The following is a 27,651-nucleotide window of genomic DNA, read 5'->3' on the forward strand; positions in this document are numbered from 1 at the left end:
TAGAAAGGAGAAAAAGATTGGGTGGTGTGTCAGCGAAAACAATAAACCAACTGACAACATGGTAAATATTAAGTTTATGTTTAAAAGCTTTATATATTTATATATAAATTTTAAAAAAAACGTATAAATAAATATGTATACGTTTATATATCCCTATGCTATTGCAAGAGAATTGGAGATGTACCTATGGAAGAAATCACACTTTTAACTGCATGCTTGCTGAACTACAGCGACACTTTGGCTTCATCTCCCAGAGGAATTGTTTAGAAAAATCAAGTTTTGCTCTCTTTTCAACCATCAGAAGTTACAAGGAATGGTCTGGCAACTAATTGGTTGAGACATTGAATGTTGCATTACATGTTAGTTTGGTTAACATTAAAGAAAGAATTGTCTGCAATATTAATGCAGTATAGATGCATATTCATAGTATTCTGTTACATCACCACACGGCCATCTTGGTAGGAATATAACAGGTGTTTGTAATAAATGAACAGGTGATTACAATCAAATGACAAACACAGCCAATGAGCTGTGAGTATTGTAAAGCGCCATATTGGTAGGAAATGCATGTGACATTATGGGAATACCATGAATAGATGTATCATTTATGCCAAGGCTGTGGATTGATTGGTATCAATTTATCGTCCGGAAGGCTAAAACTGAGCCAATTGTCATTCTTACCAAAGGGGCGGAGTGTCAGTGATGTGGGAGGCTCCTCAGAGGAAATGCCTCTGAGCAGGAACAGGAAGTGACTCTACTGGGGCTCCCTCTGTGATTGGCTGACGGCCAGATACGCCCTCCCTGGTCACCTGGGCGTGGGGTGCGACATGGCGGTGTCATCATGACAGGGACATTCCACTCAGAATCCCTGGAGAGCCGGAGAGACATGAAAGCAAATCAATTCACAGATCGATCGGCCCCTTTCATGTTACTGTATCAGTCACTGGAATGAGACGGCTCTTCCCAGGAGAGGCCTGAAGACACACACACACACACACACACACACACACACATCCAGACATTGACACAGACACACAGGTGCACACACACAAAAATAACACAGTCACACATAGACAGACACACCTCAACACACACATACACTCAAAAACAGCCATAGAAACACACATACATCCACACTCACACATGCACATACAAACGTGTACACACTCATAGACAGACATGTGCACACACACACAGCTAAACAGACACAGACACACACACATTGTGCAAACACTCACAGAGTAAGTTAGAAAGTCAATATTTAAGTCCATTACGGAACTTGAGAAGAACAACACACAAGACAAATCAATCAAATGATCAATCCATTTATTATTTACATACTCAACAGGACAGTTGAGAGAGAAGTAAACCCTCTTCAATTACTACCCTGCATTTTCCCCATCCAAGCGTCCCATTCGGAGCGCAAAAATCAACAACGCTACGAATGAGTAAAGAGTTAGGGAGCAAACATAGAGGATTTACTTGAAGTGTAAAGAGTTTAATATATCCAGTGCTAACATGGCACTAAGTTGCACTAGGTCAAGAGTAGCGGGCCGCTTCCCGACCCACTTGGACCAGAACTTGGGAATGCAGAGGGGGGAAGTCGCAGTGAGCTGCCGCCATGGCAACCAGCAGCCCAAGGATAACAGCTCCTTTGTGCTTGGCCACAAAGAAAGAGAAAGAGAAGCAGAAAGAGAGAAAGAGAGAGAGAGAGAGAGAGAGAGAGGGTGTTGGGGAGCAGGGGAGGAAAGAGTAAAGATGCTCTTCCAAGAAAATATTGTCAAACGCAACAAAATGGCTGTCCCCCAGAAGGTCTACATAGGCAGACAACATGTCAACACACAATTAAGACTGCGATATATATTCTGCTAGTTTAAAATGATGCCAAGAATTTAATGAAAACACTGTCTCTGACTGAATGGTAAACAGTAGTAACACAATGGTTACACAATTCATCCTAGCACTGGACTAGCGATGTTAATAAAGTAGTGGTTAACTTTCAGCCTGCAACTTTCTGCAATTTCTCAGAATAATGTGTTATTTCATTTACTAATTTAGAATAGTTTGTTATTATATGTATTGTCAAGGCACTCCTTTCTATTGGTTGCTTGTAATTTATGTGATCTAGGCATTAACGTTTATTCTACTATCCTCATTGCATGTCCCTCTGAATAACACCATCAATTAAAAGCCTAAAATGTAAAATACATGAAAAAGACAGCTAATTCCACTAAAAATAGTTTAGAATGTTGCTGGCACCTACCTCATGTATTTCAATTAACATAAGAATGAAGGAACTAAAGTTTGTTCATAGCTAGGCCTACATTACAGCAACTTTCAGTTTCTTCATTTCCTTGTAATCCCTTTTGAATCACAGGCTAACGCAACAGTGCTGACGCAAAGGAAGATCCATAACATACTGAGAAATGACATCATGAGCGTAAAGATCTTGCAAGAGGAAAGAAAGGACTAACGAGAGAAGGAAGGGTAGATAAAGACGGTTGGTTATTATGGATACAATTCCCACTTGAGTCACCCATGCTGGAAATGTATGTCCTGATGGGACTTTAAATAAAATTCACTAAAGGCTATACACATATGTAATGGTCAGGTTGAAGTAAGGAATGGGGGGGAAGGGATCTGCAGCAGGTGTTTATATTGTTTGGCTGAATTTTGTTTTTTTATTATTATTATTGTATGGTACAATTAAATCTTGAACTTCAACAGGGAAGGAGGGAAGAGGAGAAAGATGGAGACGGAGAAAGAGAGACAAAAAGAGAGAGAGAGACAGAGTGACGCTACACTACACCACAAACACACTATAACCTGATAATATATACGAGTGCAATACAATAGCCTATCATCGTGCACCCATGCTTTCCTACCACTACATACAAAAACTCAAACAAAGAGGATGTGAGAACCAAAGCCTTTGTCACCTGTAATTACTCTCATGGCATATGTTCCCTATGTAGTTACACACCGCTACCTTTGGGAGACCGAGGTAGTGCACAAACACACACATACAGATAAGTGCCCGCCGCACCCACCACCCACCCAAAACACACACACACACACACACACACACACACACACTCATTCACTCCCTCAATACACAATGAAACAGGATTACATTGACAATAGTAATTTCAAGTCAAATTCCAAAGGTAGGCCTGCATGTCTTGTATGTGTTAAATCTACACAAAACAAGCTATCATCTTCTTCTACTGTCCCCCATAGAGAACAGGTGGAGCGGGGTCTCCAGGGCCCGCACCCAGGAGCAGTCACTGCAGGGAGTGGGGGATGGGGAAGAATGAGAAAGGAGTCAGCAATGAGTATTTATAGTCGTTCCCCAAGTCAGAGCTCACTGGGAGCACCCAAGGGCTCTGCCGCAGGTCCCATTTAATTTCTGACCTTATTTTGAACTAGCTGAGCCGGAGGCTGGCAGAAGGCCTTTTCAGGCTTGATCCAGGAGGCTGTAGAGGAGGGGGAGCGTTCTGGGTTCAGCCCAGGGAAGGCTTCAGGTTGGTGGGTGTGTGTTGACTCAGACTCACCCCTCCCCTAGAACTATGGCTCCATTACTCTACCACCGCATATAGCGCTGGTTCAACCTCCCAAAACAAAAAGATGCCTACTTGCAACGCACTGTTGCAACTATAAACAGAATGGGGAACTTCTTTGACACCAACTCTGAACTGCCCGTGCCCATGCTCTGCTCTGGACTGTTCTGTCCATCTGCCCTATTTGTACAATCTGATCGGCATCTATGCACATGACCTGTACATATGCTATTTACACATACACGGAAATAAAAAGTAGCCATCTGTAAATCTAGTAATGGTAATAGTCTACAGACATTTGCATGCCTTTTTATTCATATACTTTATTGCCTAACAACCAACCTATTCTTTGCTGCAGAAATGGACCAATTTCCCCATCGGGGTCAATAACATTAATTTTATCTAAATTATATTTTTATATTTTCCATTTTCAGGCTTGATTCATTATTAGAAGAGGTCTAATAAAATCAGTTTTCATTTTTGGAAAATCACCTCATTACCCTGAAAAATCATCTTGCATCTTCCAGGCTAACGGCTTATGGCATGAAGAGGTTACGCATCATTGGCAGGCCAGGTGCAATAACATCTGCAGGCTCTCTGGAAATGGACCAGCAAGCAATCATATAGAAAGAGAAAGAGTGAGACTGAGGAAGAACAGAGAGGCAGAGAGAGAGAGAGAGAGAGAGAGAGAGAGAGAGAGAGGATGAGGGGAACCGAGATAGAGATGACTGCCCAGCAAAAGACCTTGAGGAAGCTTAAAAACAAAGCAAAGGCAGGTGGGACTTACCAGCACCAGGGCCAACTCAGGATGTGAAATATATTTTTTCAGATTCCATAAAAAAAACCTTGCAAGGCCCCAAAATCCTCCCCTGACCTCCTGAGGTGTCCCGACCCCCAGCTTGAGAATCACTGGTCCAGCTGACAAATAACCTTTTCTGTAACAAGCTGCAAAAAGCAGGGCTGCACAATGATTTCATATTCCTGTGTGTTCATGAGAGTGCATGCAAGCCTGCACATAAGCATCAACGTGTGTGTGTGAATGTGCATATATGTGTGTGAGCACCCTTTAGGCCAAGGAAGACTATGGTCATGAGGTCAAAGGTCAACAGCCTTGGGTCAGATGAGTTATAGCACGTCAAGAGGCCCAGAGGCGTTCGATTTCATCGTCATGAGAGAGATGGCTGGGGGCAACACAAACACAAACAAGGCTGCTGTAAGATACTGGGCTACATGTAGCCACTTCTCTAACACCGTGCACACACACACACACACACACACACACACGTCAGGCAGTTCCACTGAATAGCCTATAGAGAGCTTATTTGACCGAGACACTCGTCAGCCATAAATCATAAAAAACATAATTGGAGTGTCGGTATGTTAAGCAAAAACATCTTTGGCCAAACAGGAAAATCTACACTTAAGACATTGTGGCTCAATGTAAACTCTAACAAGCAGCAAATGGGTGGAAAAACACACACACACACACACACACACACACACAAATGTACACACAAACCTGTCATTAGGAGGCATGTTGATAGCCCTGACCTCGAAACTAGCTCTCAGTGAAATGTATGGAGGTGAAGGGGGCAGAGTTCACAGCCAGCACCTACCCTCAGAAAATAGTTTGGCGTTTGGCCTGTGTACATTCATCACACCCCAGATGGTGCGTGCATGTGTGCGCATACACACATACAAAACATTCAGCATTCAAGCCACTGTCACTGTCTCTCTTTTAGCAGTCAAAAGAATCTCGTTCAGTACGGAAACCTTGACACATCAAACATGCAACAATGGAGGAATATAGCAAACCCCATCACAACGAGCCTAATAACTTTAACAGCAAACCGTCTCAGAAGTGCAACAAATGCAGCCATTGTATAAGTCACATTATTTACTACATGTTGCCTGAACTATTGCTGCACTTTACCTCAGAGGAATTGTTTGTGGGGGGAAAAAAAAAGTTTCCTCTCATTTCAGCAGTCAGAAGTTACAAGGATTAGTCTGTTCACTAGCTGGCTGAGAGACACTAGAGTCTTTGGTTACAATACATTAATTTGGTTTATACTATATAATATACAAGATTTATTGTAATGTACTGATACACAGTACATGCCTTCACCTGCTGAGCCACCAGGACAGGAACCACCCGAATTCCCAGAGCATTTTAGATCAGGGCAACAACTTTTTTTTGTCTACAGGCCAGAGCAGCTGGTAGATCCCCAACATTCACCAGCCACTAGAGTTGCAAACTTCAACATAGTAAAAAACACAAGTGAAACTTTTCAAGAGTAAAATATGTCTTTTTCTACCCTTTGGGCAGTACTGTGATGATGGTAAAAAGTTTGAATCGGTTCTAGAGGTCCAGCTGCGTCAGGTCACATGAGCAGTTTACGTACCTCAGATGCTAATTTGACACGCCCTCTTTTCAGTACAATGCAATGTGAGTTTGGATCTAAGACGTGGACCTGGTGATTTGAAAGCAAACTGAGAGTTTATTTCAGTGTCCCCATCCAAATAAGCCAGATTCTGACTTCTGAAGTGTTGACTGTTTTGTAAAAGAAAAGGTAATTTTGTCTCAGTGAAGTATTTCACTGCTATGCTGTATGTGCAGAAAAGGACAGCAGTGTGCATATGTGTCTTGCTGTGACCAATTTATCCATTTATTTTATATTTATTTTTTTACCCCACCTTTTGGCATCTTTCGATGTCTGAAGTTGGAAATCTGTGAAAGTGAACTCCCTCTGTCTCAGACTTTTGATAGTTTGAGCACTTTCTCTTCCTCTACCTGCCATGTTGGTTTATTGTTGCTGTTGTGGTTGATGTAGTGCAGCGTAGCAGTGAAATGCTTGCAATAACAGAAAATATTGGTGGATCTTTGGGAGAATTATTTGGCTCATTTGGATGGGGACAAATAAGCTGTAAGTTTGCATTCAAATTGCCAGGTCTCAGATCCAAACTTCCACTGACCCAGCTGGGCCTCTAGACCCGATTCAAGCCTTTTGCATATGATCACACTACTCCCCAAAGGACAGAGAAAGACATATTTTACTCTTGAAAATTGGCGGCATTCCCCTTTATTTAAATTGCTAGGTTGGAAACAGGGGCAGATACAGCCTACACACCAGAGAGAGGGAGAGCATTTGCCTGCAATTTGTGGCCATCTTTCTCTATTTTACATTTTTGTCTAGTTATTAAATGCAGAGCAAAAGTCTTTGTAATACAGCAATAGCCAATGCTGCAAGGCCATTCTTAAAACATGGACACAAAAAACACACACACACACACACACACACACACACAAACTAACACACTAATTCATTAAGAAATGTATTTTTTTTTCTCTGTATTACAGGGCTAGTCCTTATTATAAGGGATGTTTGGTAACTTAATTAGCCAATGAAGTTATCCAACTACCCAAGTAACCCAATTTTTCAAACAAATAGAACCTGCTGGCTGGTTACCTGCCAAAGTGTCTGGTAGGGTAGACAAACTTGACAGCCAAGATTTTCCAGAATTTGCCCTAAATACCCCCTGACAAGCCAAATGTATGTGTGCTGGCATACGTGAGTGAGTCTTTAGGATGTGGATCAGAACCCATTTCACAGGTGGGAATATTTATATATATTTAACAGCAATTGGATGGTGGCTGTTGTTAATTTCAACCCGTTTTAGACACACTATATTAAATAACTTGGGGTTTATTTTCAAATCACTGACATGAGCTATCCTGTTGAATGGGCCTTTTGTGGATATTAGCAGCACTGCAATAGCACCACCTTCTTTGGCTGCTCAGCTGCACTCTGGCCTCTCCATGTCCTTATTCCACCCTTGCTGAAGCCTTTAACTCGGCCTGATAGAGGCGTGATAGCATCCGCATGAAGCGAGTGGCCTCCCAAATGCCCCAATTGTCTCATCAACTTATGCGCGACCCCACCCGAGCTGCTCCTAGGCCAGCGCTGTGGCTGCAAGCTGATAAAGACAACACTCACACATTCTCAAACACACACACACACACAAGTTGGGAGCTGCTCCTATGGACTGGTAAAGACCATCACCTGTTGATTGGATTACCGGAGCCACGCAGTGTTTAGAAATCTGATGTCACTGTGTACAGAGGGAGGAAGGGGGTGGGGGATTGAGATGGAATGACAGCCGACTGTGTGTGTGTGTGTGTGTGTGTGTGTGTGTGTGTGTGTGTGAGAGAGAGAGAGAGACAGAGAGAGAGAGTGTGTGTGTGAGAGAGCGAGAGAGTGTGTGAAAGAGAGATATAGAAGACAAGAGATAGACAGTAGAGAGAAACACAGAGACAGAAGGAGAGAAAAACAGAGAGAGACAGAATGAGAGAGATAAAATAAAAGTTGGAGTGAGACAGTGTTACACCACACACACACACACACACACACACACACACACACAGGCCGGGGAGTCACAGTAGTCTAAACTAAGCTGGCTCTGTGACATAGTTGCTGAGAATGCTGTTTGACACGGGGTCCCTTTCTGTCCCTCCCTCCCTCTCTCCCTCCCTCCCTTCCTCCCTCTCTCCCTCCCTTCCTCCCTCTGTCTGCCTGTCCGTCTTTCATGTGGCCATTTTAGGAGACGTTGAGTCACCAAAGCCCAGCTGACAATGACAGCAAACAAGAGCAACAACATTAGCAGGCTTGACAACAGGAGAACTTGTAACACTCACCCTCCCAGAAAGATATGCTTTATCCTCCTCTCTCTCTCTCTCTCTCTCTCTCGCTCTTCTTCCTCTATTTTCCTTCTTGCGGCCGGGTGGGAACCTCTGCTCTCTTTTCTTTCTCACTCTCTCTGTGTGTGTCTCTATTTCCGTCGGGTCAGGCTGCCTTCTCTTGTCGTCTCTCTCTCTTTGGTTGTGTGTCTCTCTTTGCTTCCTTCCTCCTGAATAGGTGGTGTCGATAGAGAGAGAGAGAGAGGGAGAGAGAGAAAGAGAGAGGCTACTCAGTGAGCATGCCTTGCCAAAGCTAGTCAGGTTGTTATGCCTCCTTCTGCTTGTTTGTCAGTGTAGGCCCAATACACTCTCTCTCTTTCTGTCTGTCTTGTTTTCTTCCTCTCTACCTCTCTCCACCCTCAGTCACTCTTTAACAAGCGCATAAAAAACCCATCAACAACTTTCAACCCCCCCTCCACCCTTCTCTCTCTCTGGTTTGCAAGCTCCCCCTCCCCTCTTTCTCGTTCTCATTCGCTCCCCTCCAAAATATCTTGAATACAAAAGGCAGTTCACATGCGAGCTTTCCTCCTTTCCTCCCCTGCCGTTTCCTCCCCTCCTCTTTCTCACCCTCTCCTCTCTCTCCCTGTCTCTCTCTCTCTCTATCCTCGGGCCTCTCCTCTCCTCCGTCTTTCAACCCCTCTCCTACCCTCTCTCTCTCTCTCTCTGTCTCTCTCTCGTTCTGTTTTTTTCAGTTGGTTTCCTCTCAGCTGATAGAGCCAGGCGTGCTTTGCTCACTCAGCAGTGAAGGCATACAGGGGGGAGGGAGGGGGGAGGAGCGCTGCCAGCTGATTGGCCAGAGGAGGGGGGGTCAGCTGTAGTGGCTGAGATCCTGATTGGCCGGGGGGAGGGAGGAGGGAGGGGGAGCCAAAGCCCCGCCCACCTGCTCCTGCTAGGCCTGTTTTGCAGAACTAGTGAGTGAGAAAGAGACCAAAGAGCACTTTCCCAAACAGTCTGTATGTGTTTGTTAAATGTGTGTCCTTGACAACTTTCAAGCATGTTTTGTGTACAATGCTAAACTTGTGTAATCTCTTCCCACAATGTGTGTGTGTGTGTGTGTGCTACCAAAATATCCCTATCATCCAGGGCAACCATAAAAAACGCATCAGTCATAAAAGACAGCGCAATCCTGAGAACATCAACTCTCTCAGAAAAGCCTCAACTACTTCCTCTGCTTTTTCCTTTGGCTTATGGAATTGTCAGTCTGCTGTAAATAAAACAGAATTTATCCAAGCACTTGCAGACCTATCTGACATTCAGGTACTAGCCCTGACTGAAACCTGGATCCGTCCAGAAAACACAGCCATACCAGCTGCGCTTTCAGCTGACTCTACTTTCTCCCACACACCTCGTTCCGTTGGGCGTGGAGGTGGCACGGGTGCCCTCATTTCCAAAGACTGGAAATCAGAGAGTAATGGGCAGGGCTCAGAGCAGCTGAGAGAAAATTGCGCAAATCCAGAGATCCCACTGACCTCAGTGACTATCAGACTCTCCTATCTGCATTCTCCTCCCATCTAAAAAGTGCCAAGACCACTTATTATCAGGAGAAAATCAGCAGCGCCAAAGACGCTCGGAAATTATTTTCAGCTTTTAACTCACTCCTCAACCCTCCACCACCTCCACCCTCAACTTTGCTCACTGCTGACCTCTTCGCATCCTTCTTTACTGATAAAGGTTTCTACCATCAGTAATCAGTTCGCTGAGCCTGACCAACTCAGTATGCTGCCGCCAGCTAACAGGGCCTCACTCCTCTCATTTTCCCATCTCACCGAGGAGCAAGTCTCCAAGCTTCTGCTGGACTCTCGTCCCACTGCCTGTCCGTTGGACCCCATACCCTCCAACCTCCTGCAGACCATTTCGCCCACACTTATCCCTGCAGTCACGCACATCATCAACTCCTCACTTACAACGGGTGTGTTCCCCACTGCGTTTAAGCAAGCCCGGGTTACACCGCTGCTAAAGAAACCTACACTCAACCCATTTCAGGTTGAAAATTTCAGGCCGGTTTCTCTCCTCACCTTCCTTTCCAAGACACTTGAGCGCACAGTCTCAGAACGCCACCTTCAGCTCATTCCTGCAAAGTCTGCCAGAAACTTGGGTGTCATGATTGATGACCAACTAACCTTTAAGGAGCATGTGGCTTCTGTTGCTCGGTCATGCCGATTTGCCCTGTGCAACATCAGGAAGATCAGACCCTACCTGTCTGAACATGCAGCGCAACTCCTAGTACAGGCGCTTGTAATATCACGCCTTGACTACTGCAACTTCGTACCGGCAGGGCTCCCGGCATGTACGTTCAAACCTCTGCAGATGATCCAGAACGCGGCGGCGCGTCTGGTCTTCAACTAGCCCAAAAGAGCACACGTCACTCCGCTGTTCATATCGCTCCACTGGCTCCCAGTTGCTGCCCGCATCAAGTTTAAGTCCTTGATGCTCGCCTACAAAGCAGCAACCAAAACGGCTCCAACCTACCTGAACTTCCTCATTCAGGTCTACGCTCCCTCCCGCCCACTACGCTCTGCCAAGGAACGGCGCCTGGTGCTGCCACCACAAAAAGGCCCTAAGTCTCTAGCCAGACTCTTCTTCTGTGGTTCCTCGATGGTGGAACAAGTTACCAAACTCCATTCGATCCGCAGAGTCCCTCTTAATCTTTAAGAAAAGGCTACAGACCCAGCTCTTTAGTGAATACCTTCTCACCTGATGGACTGTGTAATCCAAAAAAAAATAAAAAAAATCTTTATCTGCCTCTACGCACTCTATGCATTGCCTCTATGCACTGCCTCGTGGGCACCTATGTCCTGTTGGACCAGAACTTAGCTTTATGGCACTTACTCTCGTTGTTATCTCCTGACTAGATCATTGCTTGTGTTGTATTAAAATCTCATATGTACGTCGCTTTGGATAAAAGCGTCTGCCAAATGGGAAATTGTAATTGTGTGTGTGTGTGTGTGTGTGTGTGTGTGTGTGTGTGTGTGTGTGTGTGTGTGAGCTAAATAACAATGTCAGTGAAGGAGTTGGTGCCTGGGAGAGTAAAGATGAAAATACACATCTCAGAGTTCTGAAATCCACCCTCCCCCTCCCTCCTTCACACACTCACTCACACACACACACACACACACACACACACTGCACATGTAGCATAAACACTATGCAGAGTCTACACACACACACACACTCACTCAGGGTTTTTTCTTCAGAAGGCTTATCTATGGCTGGGGTGTAGAGAATGAAGTGCACGTGAAAAACTTTATCAGCTGAGCACCAGAAGCAAGCTGCACTTCCTCTGTGTGTGTGTGTGTGTATGTGTGTGTATTTTGCCATCTGTGAGCTAATAAGGAACAGCATGTTGACTAGGCAAGAGCTATTTCGGACAGCATGTTGTGGTTAAAGTACGCAGAGTGCAAGCAAGTGCATCACACACACACACACACACACATACACACACAGTGCGGGCGGAGATGACACAAGTTAAGCATCATACACAAAACATACTTGAAGTTGTCAAGGACACATATTTAACAGACAGCCTGGCCCTGGCCTACTTGGCACACACACACACACACACACACACACACACACACACACACACATATACCCTTATGGTTGCTATGCTTTTTCCTTATATAGGGAACCATGGTAGACTTATCAGATCTGTGCCAGTTGAGACATGTGAGACTAATTGATCTCTCTCTCTCTCTCTCTCTCTCTCTCTCTATGTCACTGTCTGTGTGTCTCTTTACTTTTTAATGACAGACTGTCAATGTCTCTCTCTGACTCTCCATCTCTGTCTCTCTCTGTCTGTCTCTCTCCATCTGTCTCTCTGTCTCCCTCTGTCTCTCTGTGTCTCTCTCCATCTCTCTGTGTCTCTCTCTGGGTCTCTCTCCATCTGTCTCTGTGTCTGTCTCTCTCTCTGTGTCTCTCTGTGTCTCTCTCTGTCTGTCTCTCTGTGTCTCTCTCTGTCTGCTTGTCTGCCTCTAAAACAGGGTGGAAGATTTACACCAGCCAGATGCTAGTAAATCTACCCAATATCCTCTTTGTCTCTTTCTGTCTCTGTCAGCATGACAAAACTACAGAAACATATTTATACCTATCAAATGGATTTGATAGGTATAAACTGCATTTGAAAAACAGATAGTAATATGTAAACACGTAATTGGCCTGCTGGTGTGTAAGTATTGGCTGTGATTGGTAGCTTTGTCTGCTCTACTGGTAACACTGGCAGGTAAGCAATCATCATTTGAGGGTTTTATTCTATTCCAAAAATCTAGCTGGTGAAAGTGTCTTCAGACATTTTTGTTATTTATCAACCAGTGCAGCTGGTGGACAAAAAAGAGAGTTTCCTGCTCTGGTTGCAACGCTGTTCGACTGACAGTTAGCCTACGTGTGCATGCATGCATGTGAGACGGAGGCAGAGTTTATGGCTTTGTATGAAAGGATGTGACACTTGGTGTATGTGTGTGTGTGTGTGTGTATGTGTGTGTGTGTGGCAAAAGTGAGCGGAGAGGTGGTTTGCAAAACAACACACGTCTTCAGCGACGTACCTCCAAATATAGAGATGTGGGGATAGGGGAGGGAGGAGGAAGGAAGAGAAAATAGAAGAGAGAAAAAGAAAGAGAGATCACGAGAGAGAAATATTAAGCGACAGAGAGACACAGGAAGAGTGAAAGAGTGAGAGAGAGAATGAAAGAGAGGAAAGGAAGAATTAAAAGGAAAAATGGTAAAATAAACAGATCGACAGACGAGACACCGAGGACAAAAGCAAACAAGTGGAAGGAAAGACGAACAGCTAGTTTCCGTTTGACGGAGGAAGAGTTTTCTGCCGCTGGATTTAACAGTAAAGCAACAGACAGTGTGGAAACTGTAGCAGAGGACGCTTTTGTCGCTCGCTAGCAGCACTGTTATTTAGGATCCTGCATTCCAACACACACACACACACACACACGCACACACACACAGACACACCTCTGTCCCTTTAAGAGCCCATGTTCCCTTCCATATTTGGAAGAAAAGGGGTGTGTCTGCCCCTTAAAGGCCCTCCTCTATTCAAGGGTGCTCTGAGTGCAGCTGAATAGAAAGGAGCATAGAAAACACACACACATACACACACACACACACACACACACACACACACACACACACACACACACATTCCATCAAACACACGCATTGTGGCAATCCTGACTTGAGAGCATGGCAGTGTTTGTTTTGATGTCTGAATGCCTATGGTTAGGTTGGATTTTCAAGCATGGCATGTAAAGCGCTGCGCTACACACACGCACACACACACACACACACACACACACACACACACACCCTTGTTTTTCTAGGACTCTGAAAGTGACACCCACTGTGTTTTGAGGGAGTTTTACCCACCAATTCTAAGTATCCATAGCCTTTCAAAACTGTCTAACAGCCCCAAAAACTCAATTTGGAACTCAATTATTCACAATGTCAAACGTTTTAAACAGTTTTAAACAGTGCTAACAAGGTCCAATTCACTCTCCTTCTCAAGAGAGCGAGAACAAAAGAAATAGAGGAGGGGAAGGTGGAGGAAGGGTGGGAAAGTGTGTGTGTGTGTGTGTGTGTGTGTGTGTGTGTGTGTGTGTGTGTGTGTGTGTGTGTGTGTGTGTGTGTGTGTGTGTGTGTGTATGGGGGGGCTGTGTAATAGCGTGTGCATTTAAAGAGGCATGGACCCCCATGTGTGTTGCATTAGTATGTGTGTGTTGGTATGTACAGAGGTGTGTTTGTGTGTGTTGGCATAAAGGTGTGTGTTAGTATGGAAGTGTGTGTGTGTGTGTGTGTCAGGATGGATCTCTCTGGCAGGTGTGTGTAGGGGGAGCAGCAGCCAAACAGTGGACCTCCAGGTGCTGAAAGCTCGGATAGTCGGAAGCAACTTTCACAGCCAGTACAAACACTTAATGGATTAGCAGAGATGTAGCCACTGTTGAATTCCCACTTCTCACTGAATGCTTGCTGAACTAGTCTTGCACTTTCAATTGTTCTGAAAAATAAAGTTTTGCTGCCTTTTCAGCTGTCAGAATTTACAAGGAATGATGTGATGACTTGAGAGACACTTGAGTTTTGTGTTGCAATATACTTATTTGGTTCTATAATATTCAATGAAGAATTACCTGCAGTATGAATGCAGGATAGAGGCAGGATAAATGCATGAAGGAGGATGTTTACAAATGCTACCACCAGTGTCCGAAATTAACTTAGCTGGTAAACGAAAGCGAAGCAGGATGGTGGGTGAAGAAAAAGAGCATGCATAAATAAAGTTTAAAAGAAATGAAGGGAAGGTGAAGAGTGTCAATAAACGGTGGGTTACATGTTTTGGTTAATAAACTGTCCTGCTAGCTATAGTAAATATCAAGCCATACTGTTGTGGCGTGTAATCCTGTTAGGTTTGGGGTTTTTCACATTAGCGGTTCCACAGGCCACAGTGGCTGGCACATCCTACTTTGACTCTTTTATCAGGAAACTGTATTTTTAGAATAGAATAGGACCTCCAAATGATGGCTGCCTACCTGCCAACGTGGCTGGTGTAGTAGACAAACCTTAGCAGCCACAACCAAAAATGTACTATCAGTCATCTGGTGGCTGGAGGTTGTTTCCCACCCTGAGTGTATCTTTTACAGTTTAAGGGACTATAATAATCCTGTGGAATGAATTTTCTCTCGAGGGGTATGTTTGACCAACTGTGTGTGTTGTTTAATAAGCTAGCCAAGCTGGAGACAGAGACAAGCCTATTCAAGTATTAGCATTTGACTATATTGGCCTGGGAAATCCTGTGTGTGTGTGTGTATTTTGTGCTCCTGCCATGTAAGCAAATTAGCTACACCTATTTGATAAAAAACCTATCTTCTGTTTGTTTTCCATCTACCCATATTTTTCTCCATCCACTTCTCTGATCATTTCCACCATTCATCCATCAATACATCTATTCATTGCTGTGGGTTGACATTGTGACCAAGTGTTGAAATTGGTGGTTGTTGGTTATGTACTATAATACCCATGCAATTTGGTCGATACTTATTTATATCCTGTATTCTTTGCTGTATCCCATTATTTACTGCTGCGATGACTCAATGTCCCCACAGAGATCATTAAAGATTTGTTGACTGTAATATAATCGAATCATTTTCCTATCCATATCCATCCATCGCTGTGGATTAACTAGGATTTTTCCAATTTATATCCATCAACCCCACCCCATAAATGTTCCTAAACTACTCCCTTTATGTACACATCCACTCATCTGACTGTAGTTTAGGATTAACTATTATTTCCCTATCTTTATCCATCCAAACATCATCCATCCATCCACCCACACATAGCTGTGGGGGTTAATTATTATCTTCTCATCCTTTCCAATGCTTTCTAACGCTGTGTGTTATTAATGGTTTACTCTATGATGCCGTTGCCCAGCTTTTTTAAATTTCTGGTCAGAAAAGTTTGGACAAAAACGGCGATGACCCATGCTTTCCTGACAGTAAGAGTAAAAGGGATGAGAAAGACCAAATTGACAGACAGAGAGAAAGAAAGACAGACAGAGATGGAGAGAGAGAGAGAGAGACAGAGAGCAACAGGAAGAGAGAGAGAGAGAGAGAGAGAGAGAGAGAGAGAGAGAGAGAGAGAGAGAGAGAGAGAGAGAGAGAGAGAGAGAGAGAGAGAGAGAGAGAGAGAGAGATGGGGAGGAGTGTGGCACCCTGAGTCTTGGTGACAGGCTGGGCCGGCTCAGAGGATGGAATGTTCCAGAGAAATATGCTGCCTATTCATGGAGGACAGGAAATAAAGCTCCCTCTCTCCCCACCTCTCCTCCCTCCTTTCTCTGTCCTCCCTCCTTATCCCTGCATTCAGCTGCTTCACCTCTTTCCCTCTCTCTCTTTTTACCCCTCTCTCTGTCTCTTTACCTCTCTCTCTCTTTGTGCCCCGTCCTCTCTCCCCCCCTCTCTTTCCTAGTCTTTGGGTATGTTTTTTGTGTCCATCTTCCTGCGGCCCAATTGATTCTCCTTCCTTTTTCATGCTTGGGGAACTCGCTGACAGCATGGTGGTGTCGCACCATGCAGACTGGTAGGAGCTGAATGTAGTCCAGCCCACCATCTGGGCAGAGAAAGGATGAAGAAAAAATCACTTTCCTAGCTAGCTTAACATACTAACGCCCATCCATCCCAAAATTGGATTCAAGATACTGTCACTATTTAAACAGAGAGCTAGATATTCAGAGCTGGTTACTTGCCAAAGTGGCTGGTTGAATAGATTAAGTTACCAGCCAGAGCCAAATTTTACACTCGGCTGGTGGCCGGCGGTCATTCCACGGTCAGTCCACCCGCGGTCAGTCCACCCTGATGCTATCACACAGAACACCAGCAGAACAAGTACACAAATGGCTGAATAAACAAAACACATGCTTACAGTGACCTTAACTGCAAGTGTTAACATAAAGTTGCACCAATGAAACAGGCATGTATGCATGCTTAAGTACATACACACACACACACACACACACACACAGAGGCTTATCCATTGTGGTCTGGGGGCAGGACAGGGTGAAGGGCACGGGGGGGGGGGGGGGGGGTCTAGCAAAGGGACAGCTAGGGTTAATCTTGAGATCAGTCCACACACACACACACACACACACACACACACACACACACTTGCAGTTGTTAAGCAGCCGTTATTTCGTACTTGAACAAAGCAGCCTCCCAGTGTCCAAGCCCTAAAGCAGAGCCGTGTCCTGCACTCTATATTCACAGTCAACACTATATTCACAGCCAATATGCATGTCTGACGAATAGCAGAATCCACAAAGGCCCCTATAACAACTAGACAATACAGTATGTGCTGTTATCTCTGTCCGTCTTTGTGTTGGAGAGAATTTCACATCAAATTGCATGCTAAAATCTGGCCGTTTAATGTTGTCATGTTCATTGGCAAATTAAAATATCTAATGGAACCTGACTGAAAACCTTTTCCAAATTGTTAGAGTCCATTCTTTGATTCAGCATACATCCGTCCTGGTTCACCTGTTCTTCCTTTGTCTTCCAGTCATCTAAATACACCAAAGGGGGCAGTGGCGAGCAGGGGCGTGGCTAGGCCCAGGCTACTGGACTACCGCCCCCGGAGAGTTTAAACATAGCCCTAGACACTTGAATCAGCTGCCAGAATACCTGTTGCAAAGAATAGGTGACAGGTTTTCAAAAATGACTACTGCAATTCTACTTACTTACCTACTTCTGTGATGCCTTGAATTAACAGTCAGTTCAATTGAGCCATTGAGCCATTATATTCTCAATGAACTGCCAAGATCATTACTCTAAAGAACATCTCCAATCCCACTTAAAACACTTCATAAAAGGTCATCTAAAGCATTTTATTTTGCTGCTTTTCCCCAGGAAAGTTTTAAGTAATGTAATCTCCCAAAATTGCACCATATTGATGTATTCAGCAACTGAAAACAGTAATAATAAAAAATTCATTCAGGCCCCCCCCCCCCCCCCGAACCTCCTAAAAGGGCTATGTCACAGTTTCTGATGGTGAGCAGGACGAACCAGCTATGAAAATTGACATTTTGTTGAAATAAGGGCTTCTTGCTGGATACTCAAGCATATATAAGCCTAAATTGAAATTGTGTAAATGGGGACTTCTTCTTCTCAGCTGTGTCGTAAATGTGGTTATACTGCTGTGTTATTGATGCTGTCCTCTGCTTGTTGCGTTGGGCCACAAACAAAGCGATCCTGCCAAAGACTCAGATCACTGCAGTCAGGATAAACATGCTCCGGCTCAGCTGTTCCCTGGCTCTGGCCAGACGCACAGACTGGCCGGGCATACAGTGTACACACACTAACACACACACTAACATTAATACACACTGCAATCTCCAGTGTACAAATAAAGACACAGATATGCACAACGATAAACAAAAGCCTTCGCTGCTTCCTATAGGCTTAACGTTTGAGCAGCACTCACTTCACTCAGGATTGAACTAACACACACACACACACACACACACAGCCCTGCTCTGCTTTAAGGTGTTTCTGTACTGAACATGAGACCTACTAATGCTCTGAGGCCTGCAGGAAATTAACTGTTTGTCTGTGTGTTTCTATTAAAAGGACACAACTGGTCAAGTGCTAACCAAGCTAAAATACTTCCAATTCACATACACAAACATCAAACATCAACGCTACTGACTGGGCTCTTAAACAAAACACTTTACATCCATTTTAGATCACTACCTAAGTTCATCATTTAAGTAAATCATTCATTTTTTACGGTCCCTAACAGTGGTATCATTTTGTCAAAAGTTACCTACTATCCTTGATTTTGTAAGAGTTTGTCACAATTTTCCAAATGGTCGACATCTTGTTTTTGTATGAAATAAAAAATGAAGCATGCAAAGGCCCAAGCCAAACAGAGCCGTGCGACCGCCAGACACACTCAGACTCCACAAGATGGAGAAATGGAATAAAAGGAACAGAGAGAGAGAGAGAGAGAGAGAGAGAGAGAGGAGAGAGAGAGAGAGTGAGAGAGGAGAGAGAGGAGAGAGAGAGAGAGAGAGAGAGAGAGAGAGAGAGAGAGAGAGAGAAAGAAGGAGAGCTTTGATGACAGGCAAGGGAAGCGAGACCGTAAGAGACAAATGACAACATCACAGACAGTAATGGATGGAGGGGAGAGAGAGAGAGAGAGAGAGAGAGAGAGAGAGAGAGAGAGAGAGAGAGAGAGGAGAGAGAGAGAGAGAGAGAGAGAAAGAGAGAGGCCTTGGCTTGATAAGCTCTGTGTTGACCCATATAATGCATAGCGATACATCTGCCTTCCCATATCCTCTCATTGATTCTGAAGCTTGTATGGGAGCCTGAGCTATTGAACCGCCATATGGACAGACAAAATGAGATAGAGTTATATTTAACCTATATATTTAGCCATCCAATAGACTCAAGTATGACAGTCAGGCCACATAAAATTCATTCATTAGGCTACTGCTTCAGATATTAGACTAAATGCAACATATGTCTGCAGCAGAATTCTGTATTATAGCAACAATACCCAAGAGAGTGTTATAGAGAGTACAACGGCAATGCATCATGGCTATTATGGCTTTTATACAACTCTCTGAACAGTTTTCTCCTAAGTAGTATAAATAAATAAAAATAAAACAAGAAAGATCACCGACTAGCTTCCTGTTCATACAAGAGTTGGTATAACAAACAAAGCACGAGTAATTGTGGTTTATGAGTTTTCTCAGCACTGTTGGAACGCAGTCTTGGTGGAAACTGAACTACCCACTGTATAACAACGGTCCATCACAGCCATGAACGGATACCTTCTGCAACCGTCAACACGCAAGTATCCACTCAAGAGGACGGTGAATGCAACTTGACCAGGCTCGACCTTCCTCAATAGGCAGTGAGGAGAGAGGTGAGAGCCGGTCGACCAGTGCGCTCCATCTGCTCTATTCATGATGTCCTCCAGCTATGCAACACTGTTCAGCATGCGTGGCTCTATTGCTTTCTGTATGTGGACCATTTAAAGTGATGTTGAACTTTGGTAGTACCTTGGGTTGTAACAAGTATAACACTGAAATATTTACCAATAATTGTAAATAGGTGAAAAAAAAGTGAGACTCATTTTCTATATTGGCAGAATCTGCTTTGTCAAAGTCCTGTCTCCTTTTTTCGCCTATTTACAATTATTGGTAAACGTAATATTTTCTTCGTTCCATCAGCGTAAGTTTCCTCTGATCGGATTTCGGTGTCACACTTGTTCAAACTGAAAGGTTTAATAAACATAAAGGAAGTGATCACTTAACCACAATTCAGCAGCATGACTAGTTTTTTTATATATTGTCAGAATCTGCTTTGTTCGCGTTCGTTGTGTTATGTGTTATGTGTTAGAGGTGTGATTTTGAGACCTGTTTCCCCATATAATGGCAGTGAATGGAGAGAGAAAAAAAACACAATTCTCCAATCTCCTCTACCAGAGCAACAGATAACAAAGAATTGCCAATTTTGGGGTTATATCATGTCCAGGAAGCTTCACAAGCCAAGGTACCACCAAAGTTCAACATCACTTTAATCGGTAAGGCTAGGACAGTGGAAGACACATAAACACATAGGCAGGCACACACACACACACACACACACACACACATACATCGCCTTGCTCTGCTTCAAGGTGTCTCTGTGCACCACAGCTTGAAGATCACTGGTGAGACTCAATACCCTGACGTCTGTAGAAAAAAAATACTATTTTGTGTGTATGTGTGTGTGTGTGTGTGTGTGTGTGTAAATGCTTCTAATTCAAGGTCAGTGTGGCATTGCTTTGGCCCAATTCTTGATCTCCAAGATATATCCGCCAGTACCGGCACTTGCAACAGCAAGACTTGACTTTCTCATGAAGACACAGGAGAAGATAAAACTCACTCTCTCTCACACACACACACACACACACACACTTATACATACAGAGCCGGGTATCACAGGACTTTGCCTTTCAGGGTGTAATGTCAAACCATGCTGATTTATTCAGCAGGCGGTACTGTCGCCTTGCCATCCTCCCTCTCTCTGGACTTCTGTTGTCAGCTGTGTTTGAATAAAGGCGAGTACGCTGCTGGGTGGTGCTACCAAAACACTCTGAATAGGGAAGAGGTGCTTGTCAAGACTGAAGATTGTGTCTCTAAAGGTGCGATATCAAATGGTGTGAAGCTAGTTTCTTTTCGTTAATGAAAAATGATTGGGAATATAAGCAAGGTGTTGCAGTCTATCTTGGGGATTTTTTTTTTAAATCAAATTATGCTTGCGTCTGTGTAGATTCATTTATACGGAAGAGGATTAGGGCCACGTGAAAAATGTATTTGAGTTAGGAGATTAATCTCAGAATTCTGAGATTAAAGTCAGAATTCTGAGAATAAATTCAGAATTCTGAGAATGTCAGAACTCAGAATACTGACTTTTTTCTCAGAATTCTGAGATTAATCACTCAAATATTTTTTTCACATGTGGTCCTAACCATCTTCCGCACATTTCAGTCATCCAGGTAGTAACATCTCTCATTTAACATCTTTACCTTGACAATTCACAAACACGCCAGCTACTCCCATTCAGTACCTGCAGGACGGGCGTCACCATTGGGGCACTGCCGGGTTTCAACATCTAGGCCTATCTCACCCCGGCAGTTTCACACCTATTCACACCTCCACTCATGTGACCTCAATGACTCTCACATGACTTCATGCTGTGAATCGCCCACAGAGGTTAAATGCAAGGGAATTCCCCATCACTAAGCAGAACTGATGAAGCCTCTCGGACGAGTGGTGAAACATCTTCATTTTATGTCCAGTGGATTTTGTTACTATTTTTGTTTTTTTGGACATCATGTTGTGCTTGCAGGTCTACTCTTGTACAGGAGTCGTGATATACTTGTATCAAGGTCAGATATATAAAACATAATATATATAGCTGCACTCTTTGCGTTTCTTCCGAAACTGCAGCCTAAAGACGATTCTTTTCATTATTTCTGTATTGTGCAGTCATTCTACTGAAGCCTGTTTTGGGGTATTGGAGTCCCAAACGCTTGTAGACAGCTCCACCAATCAGACGTAATGTAACACTGGCGTCAAGATCCACCATTCACAAGCACCGTTGCATTAGCATCAAGCTTGTGGCGAGCTCCGCCAATCAGAAGGAATGTATTAAGATGAGAGTCAATCCTGGCTCAGCTGGTTTGGTACAAGATGGTGGTGCACCAGTGAAAACCAGTGATATCATGGTTACTGCCTGATTTTGAGCCATTTAGATTATTTAAGTGAGACACTGAAATGTAAAACTTCAAACTGCATTAAATCTGTACATCATAGCCAAATTGAAAAAAAAATACAGCTGAGGTGATTAACTCACTAATTCGATCTTGGATTGGCATTGGATTTGCATTAGTGTGTGATTGGTCTGGCCTCTACACACACCACTTGCCCCCGGTGTCCACTAAATCGTGCTGGAATTCATTTGCATTCATTGCAAAGTCTATACATGGGTTCATCTATTAAGCATAGTAACCAGTCAATACTGGTGCACGCACATACAATTTACACACTACAGGTTTTTAAGAGGACTTCTTATAGACAGTCTGTTAAGTGGACTAACTGACCTCTAAGGTAAGCCTGACTGTTAAGCTAGGTTTTAGACCAGAGGTGACACAGAGTGTGTGTGAGGGTCACAGTGGTACCAGTCAAGGCTGAACTGGTGCTATTTTAAGAGCTCAGGAGCAAGCTGTTATTTAGATAACATAAGGCATAGTTCAAACACATACACAGACACAGACTTCAGCAAGCATGCAGTAAAAAGTGGGATTTCTGCAATGGCTAGACACGTATGTATGTCTATACTTGTGGGGGCCCTCTATTATCTACATTCATCCCCATAAAATAAACCCTTGCAGAAGTGAGAACCAGACAAATGTCCTCACTGTGGAGGATTTTCCTCATCTTTCTATCCTTGTGAGGTCATTTGGTCCATATAAAAGATAAAATTACAAGAACACACACATATTTTATATGGACACACACCTTCTGTTGCCCTCTGACCGGACCCCTTATTAGTTTTATCTTTTATCTCAACCTGCCTCCGTTCTCTCCCCGGATCTATTCACTATCACAGGATCTATTGCAGTGGTTCTCAACCGCAGGATTGGGACCCCCGAGGGGTCATGAGATGATGTATGGAATGTGAAAAAACCCAACATCTAGTGATAAATGTCCCTAATCTCTGTGATAAATGCTTCACTCTTGTAAAAAATAACAAACAGTTTCTGCCTCTTGGCTTCCACAAGTGAAATAGGTTAAAAAGCTAAAATTGAAATCATGGGTTGGTGGCACTGTTTTCCATTCTGTGCTTGCAAACCCACATAAGGGATAAGAGTTTAATTTTTACGGGTTACTGGCAGAATGACTGTGTTTAACAATTCCAGCATGTTAAAGTGACTAAGGAGCAGCTAGAGCGAGTTAGAAGGTTTTTTTTTTTTGTTTTACTTCAAGAGAGAGAGAGAGACAGAGACAGTGTTCCTGTCAGCCTACCGGTCAGTACCGGTTCTTAGGGATGGTTTAGGCTACGCACAGAGAAATGCAAGGTATTCACAGGCACATACACATGCTTATACTATTATACTTGTTCCCTTGAGTACATTCCTCACACCTAAACCCTACATTTAACCTTCAACAGTACATGCCTAACCCTTAAACATAAACCTAAGACAAAACCCTTAAATAGCTCTTTACTGAAGTGAGGTTATTTGGCCCTCATAAGGACGTAAGTACAAGTGCGTACACATACACAAACACACACTCACACCAGAGATCAATATAGCCCCAGAGCAGCGCTGAGTACTGGCTCTAACCCACATAATCATCTGTAATCTCTGACATCAAATCCTGCAGAGACACATTAGAGGGCTGACAACAAGCCTTCATCAGCCCAAAGCGTTTAATAGCCCCCCCAGCTCCACACACACCCACACACACACACACACACACAAGATGCCAGGTATGAGGAAAAGGAGAATTGCAGCCATAACCCATTAACCACACAATTAGATACTGCCGATCAGTGTTGTGGAAGGCATATGCCACTTGGCGGACGTAACTTACGCCAGCCGGTGAACTCCTTTATCCAAGTGGCCTTAGAATAAGTTGGGTGCACACATTAATAGCATGGGTGGCCCCAGGGCGAATGGAGTCCCTAGTACCGTTCTCTACTCACTGCTCTACCAGATGAGCTGTACCACAGGCAACGCCAGGAAAGCTACTTGGAGGCTAACATTTGACACAGGCTATAACACTGTTAGTCTGGGCCTAATCTATTCAGACGGAATCAGGGGAAACTGTGCAAGCCTGTCCTAAGGATTTGCCTCATGTTGCCCATAATCTAAATCATCTTCCAAATGGCCTCAGTAGGCACCGGTGGCTCCACATACATGGTAAAAACACAACATACTGTACATTCTCTCACTTTTCCATCATGAAAACACACACACACACACACTCCTACTCGTGACCATACTCTTGCTTTACTCGTTTTGTTGGGCAGGGCCATAAGCAAGCACGGCACCATACATTGCCCTGGGGTTTAACATAATGGCAGTTTAACATTTTGAAGTGTGTCAGTGAGGTGTGGCCACAATGGCCCTGCCATCACTAGGGACATGTACTCATTTCCTTTACTTGCTATATGCATTTTGTTTTGTTGTTGTTTTTTTTAATCTTTGTTGAGTTTTTGATGATATTTATGTTACTGTTTGTCATTCTAACCCCCCCCCCTTTCTCTTTTGGAGGTGAGAGCTTTTTACCTGTTTCTTTGTCTCACCTGCACGGTTTGTATTTATTTTCTCTTTCCCACATTTCCCTCATTTTCCCAGTGTGATTCGGCATTTGTGCAAAATAAGCTAAAATAAAAGAGCGATTGTGCACCAGACAGGCCAAGACCCAGGATTCAGGTCTGCTGAACAACGAACACCTTGCCTTCAGGGTTGCAGTTCGGCTCTGCATGACGTCACACTCAGCTGAGGACAATGCCCACTGGTTTTTCACAGACAGAGAGGGGGAGTGTGTGTGTGTGTGTGTGGGAGGGGGGGGGGGGGGGGGTTGGCTGTCAGAGCAATGCAAGGGCAAGCCAGAGAGATAAGAATGTAGACCTGCAGATATATTTTCAGCGGAAAAGACTGAGTGTGTGCGTATGTATGCCAAATCTTCTGCCTACATACATTTGAGACCATTGGTGGATTTGCACAGGCACATGTACACATGTAGTGTATGGGTGGTGTAGGGTGTGTGTGTGTGTGTGGGGGGGGGGGGGGGGGGGGGAGAAAGAGAGAGTGAGAGAGAGAGAGAGAGAGAGTGCATACACATGTGCCTAATGTGTATGTCAATGCAATGCCATCATGCCCTGCTTGTCAGGACAAAGGGAGCCAAGGCATTGCAGTTGTGCATAATAAAACCACTGTAATGCACTCTGATCTATTACTTTATAGCTAGATTAAATATTGTAACAAAGATTTAGTGCCAATTTTCAATGTTCCCACCACTGCATGATGCAATGCAATTCCCAAGTGCAAACCAAGGGAACAATAACACACCCACTGCATTCAGGTCTATCCTCTCTCCTGTAAGCTTTCCACTGATCATCATTCCACCCGCTGAGGTACAGGCATAATCTCAAAGATTTATGCCAATGCTGGTTGATCCCTCCCTCCCTCTCTCCCTGCCTTCCGCATAGCCTATGCATTCAGCCTGTGATTGCATATAGGTGCGCATAGATTAAGCACACACCCCCATTCATCATGGTTAGCCGATTCACTGGGATTTCTACCACTTTGTCCCTCACTACCGCAGACTGCGCGCGCGCACACACACACACACACACACACATAGGAAGAAAGAGTGAGGAAGGCAGACAAAGCAGGGGAACGCCCCCTACACACTGCAAGATGCCTGTAATAGCTAATGTCATGTCATCAGCTGGCCTCGGCTGGATTCCAATGATTGTTGGTTCGTGCTCAGATTCCAAGATACATTAAGAAAGAAAAACATATTACTGTGAATGAATATACATCTCAATTGCTCGGAATTAGCTACCTGGGCTCTTGCACAATTTACACACTAGCTACCTGTCAAGTTCACACAATGCAATGACATTGTGAGCTAGCTGGCTGGCTGGCAAAAGCTTTTTACTCACCTAAGAAAAGCACTGCAGAAAACGTGGAGTGAGAAGGGTTAAAAAGGAAAAGACTGGCACCCCAAGGCGTCCCCGTCGTCTGGGACTTTGGCCTTTTTTATCTCTCACCCGTGTTCTCTGCTGCGTTGTAGGAATCCTGCCTGGATTCAAACAGCTACAGAAAGAAAATGGACTTCGTAGCAGGCTAAGAGCCGTTAGCCACCTAGCTAGAAATGTCTTTAGTGGATGGTCAAATAAACGGACAGTTTGAGTCTCGTCTTCCCAGTCTGTCTCCCTCACTCTTCTTGCCACATAGCTCGCTTGTTGGCTGACTACGTCCCTCCTCTCTATGCTTTTTTTTGTGCTCGCAGCTGTTTTCGTTGTTTCAACCTTTGCCTAAAAAAATCCTCCTGTCCCTTTAAACGACGACGTTTCCGGGGTTTGCTGGAAAATAAATAGGAGGCGGGGCTTTCCGGACAGCTGAGCGCCTGTCATTTAACCGATTGGTCGCTTCTGCTCCGCGTAGCCAATCAGAGCTCGGGGTCACGCCCCGTTTAAATTACGCAAATTTATTCAAAAATCCCGCTAAGTGATTGGACTGTGGATTAACGTAAAACACGCCCAGTACACGTGCTTTTTCTCTCCTCCCATTCTTTACTGACAAGGCTACTGTGCTGTCAATGGGGCAACCAATCGCCTAAAGAAAACTAGAACAACGATAGATAATGATAACAATGCCTCAAATGCAATCCATACAGTGAAATCAACATATGATAAAATTGATTTACGGAAGCTATTAAATTGTCAATCAAATGCATCGATGGTGTAAACGGTGTGTAATCGTCTTTTTTTCCATCTGTACAGTGTTCCCCTACAGAATGAGCCACAGCCATGTTGTCAGGGATCTAAGAATAGACCAGCTACACGTTGCATTATCCCATATTCCCTCCACGCCCATCTGCCCAGAACACACTGGGGCCTGATTACGTTTTCCTGTACAGAGAAAGAGGCCCATACAGATTAAGACACCTACTGTAAGCTCAAGGAGTGGCCTCCCGTGCAAAAACGAGCTTGAAGGAGCAGTAGGTCCCTCGATTTACTGTTCGAGGCTATAGTCACCCATCTCGTTACTTTCTGTTAATGTTCTCCTTTGACAGTGAAACAGTAGTCAAGTCAAGTCAATTTTATTTGTAGTAGCACATTTCATACACAGGTAAGCTCAATGTGCTTCACATTAAAGGACAAAGTGTGACAATAGTGACAATAAACAGATAAGTACATACAATACACATATATAAAATACACTCCACATAAATAAAATATCATTTCAGCCACACACATACACACTCTACACCACCCATACAGTACATGTGTCTATGCAAATCCACCAATGGTCTCAAATGTATGTAGACAGAAGATTTAGCACACTGCTTTAGGGAAGTAGGCTGCTCCTGGATAGCATGATAGAGCCAGACAACGTCAGTATTGGGATTTCACACATGTACCACTTTATTCACCTATACTTGTCAACCATACAATGCCTGGTCTCTACGGCACTATAATCTCTCAACATTCATGTAGATTGATATAGTTTAGTGTACCAAATCGTTACGGAAGAGACAAGCTACTCGTCGGGAGATAGACTGGGAGTAGTAACGTT

At 44.0% G+C, this 27,651-nt stretch overlaps 1 long non-coding RNA gene across 1 annotated transcript; it reads right to left on the reverse strand.

The window, feature by feature from the left end:
* Positions 1-688: 688 nt before the first annotated feature.
* Positions 689-26,366, reverse strand: LOC144539627 (uncharacterized). The gene is made up of 3 exons (XR_013505059.1): positions 26,013-26,366; positions 8,254-8,465; positions 689-868 (listed from the first exon to the last, which is right to left on the reverse strand). It is a non-coding gene; the product is annotated as an uncharacterized LOC144539627 (long non-coding RNA).
* Positions 26,367-27,651: the final 1,285 nt, after the last annotated feature.

The sequence above is a fragment of the Centroberyx gerrardi genome, chromosome 8, assembly GCF_048128805.1.
Source record: "Centroberyx gerrardi isolate f3 chromosome 8, fCenGer3.hap1.cur.20231027, whole genome shotgun sequence".
Taxonomy (NCBI): domain Eukaryota; kingdom Metazoa; phylum Chordata; class Actinopteri; order Beryciformes; family Berycidae; genus Centroberyx; species Centroberyx gerrardi.